Raw genomic sequence first — 2271 nt, 5'->3', positions numbered from 1 at the left:
AGTGTCTTTGCCCCAGGCGGAGTTGCACCGCCCTTACCCGGGCCGGTCTGAGTAATCTGCTCGGGTTTGCTTTCGGGAGCTTTTGTTCCCTGAGCGCTTTCCTTAGAGTTCTGGAGGGCGGGAATGAAGATGGCGGCCTCCCGGTCTCCGGCCCGGAGGAGCCGAGAGCCCGGGGTCCCACTCCTCAGTGCGCCCTCAGAGAACAGTGCCCAATTACTCTCGTCACCCTGGCCTCTGGCCGCGCTCCAAGCTGACCTAGCCTGCGACCGGTTCAAGGTAACCCCGAGCTTAGAGCTTACTCCTCGGCTCTGTCTCTGTAGCCGGCTTCCCTGTTCTACTACCTGTAAGCTCTGCGACACTCAGACGCCCCCGATCCTTCTGTGACCCTGCAGGACCTGAGGCCACGCTGACCCCGCGTGGGCTTCACCCCGGTTAAGCCTCTGGAGCGATGTCCCTCAGCGGAACAGACTTTTAAAAGTCCTGATTTTGTGCTCCGTTGCTCCGCCGCTTGCCGGGAGCCGGCCCCTCCCCCCGCGGTGTATCTTCCCGTCGCTTTGGATTCACTTCTCTGCCAGTCCTACCTTTCAGGAAGTGGTTGATTTTCTGTTTCTAGAGTTGCTGTTCTTCTCTTCGCTCTCCCGTTGGATCTGTAGGTGTCTGCAATCTTTAGATAAGCTATCTAGCTGATCTCCTGCTACCTGAAGTAGTCTCAGCCTGCTACTTCTCCACCATCTTGACTCCTCCTGTGTGTTGTAACTTTTTGTTTGTTTAGTGACTTTCTAAATGATTTTGTAAAGACTGTATTCTTTGTCATTTTTGGTCTCTGAAATCTCTGTTCTGTTATCTTAGGGTTCAGCTAGGAATTTGACATATATTTCCTTAAATATCTATAGCCAAAAAATTGAAAAGACACTCTCCCAGTTTTTGCTGTGTTGTGGTACCCCTTCAATGCTTAGATCTGCAGTTTACTTTTGTCTTTCTTCCTTTACTTCCTGCCCACATGTCTCAAAGGTCAACAGGAGCTAAAGTCTTAGGATCTTTCCAGTATTTTCTCAGCATGTGCCTCTACCTGGATATATGTGTGGCTTTCTGACTTTTTTGTTTTCTCTGGGTGCTTTCAAAAGCCCTAATTCTCCCATGTATCTCCTTCCCTAGCCTTTTCCTTCCCACACTTCTTGGTCTGTATATTGTTTGTCCCACGTGGTTGCAGCAGTATGTTTATCTATAAATGATTTAAACAAGTGCTGCCTGATAAGACACTTCTTTAAGAAAATTCCATGGCACGTTAAAAAAAAAAGTCAACTCCTCAGATAATGCCTCTGGAAACCTTCAGAGAGGTGAAATATCAAAAACACATTTCTTTTAGAATAAGGTCTGTGTTGCCCCTCTGGATCAAGTATGGTAAACCAGTAACAGAGGCAGCCATCCCCATGGATGCCTATGAACTAGGTAGTGTATGACGGTAGGTGTAAGTTAAAAGGCTACAACACTGTTGTTGAAAGTTAGCAGTTTTTTTCCTCATTAAATGTTCCCTTTGTTATTCTAAGTTTTTTTTCTTAGATTACAGTTTTCTAAAACATTTGATTTTGACAGTTTTGACACATTAATTTCTTCTTGTGGTAAAGAACAGAGTTTTGGAGTTTCTTACTCCACCATTTTCAGTGATATCACAACCATGATAAATTTTTTATCAAGCCAACTCACACACAAATTAGAAGTTTCATGTCATTCTATTTGGGTGGCCTAATAAATATCATGTAGACAATTTTGAGGTTGGAATCAAAGTTGTGAGCCTAGGTGCATTGCTCAAACAAACAAATCCTTGGAGGAAAGCTACCTTTACCTTAGGCCTTAAAGAATTACAATAGATGTATTTTCAAGGAAAATATGTACTTCGCAGTCAAAAATCACAAAAGACACATGGGGAAATTAGATTCAAGACCTAGTCATCTAAGAATCAAGACTCTCAGGAACTTCAGAGTTTGGAATTTTCAAACATGGAGTATTAAATATATTTAATAGGTTTCTAGAAAAAAAGAAATGAAATTATCAATTAAGTGCCAAAAAATCCTAAATAGATTAGAAAATAAATACAAATTGATATTATGCAAAGTACAGTGAATACCAATTGAAATTGTTATTTTATAGCATATTAAATTGACATGAAGAGAAAATGCATTAAATGGAATTTATGTTTGATTAAATTTTTCTGCAGTTAGCAATAAGAGATAGAATATTTCATATAGAAGGAAGAGAAGGAATGAGAGGCAA

The sequence above is a fragment of the Enhydra lutris genome, unplaced genomic scaffold (genome assembly GCF_002288905.1).
Source record: "Enhydra lutris kenyoni isolate GAN:26980312 unplaced genomic scaffold, ASM228890v2 scaffoldscaffold123, whole genome shotgun sequence".
Classification (NCBI taxonomy): Eukaryota; Metazoa; Chordata; class Mammalia; order Carnivora; family Mustelidae; genus Enhydra; species Enhydra lutris.
Note: the sequence above shows the minus strand (reverse complement) of the source record.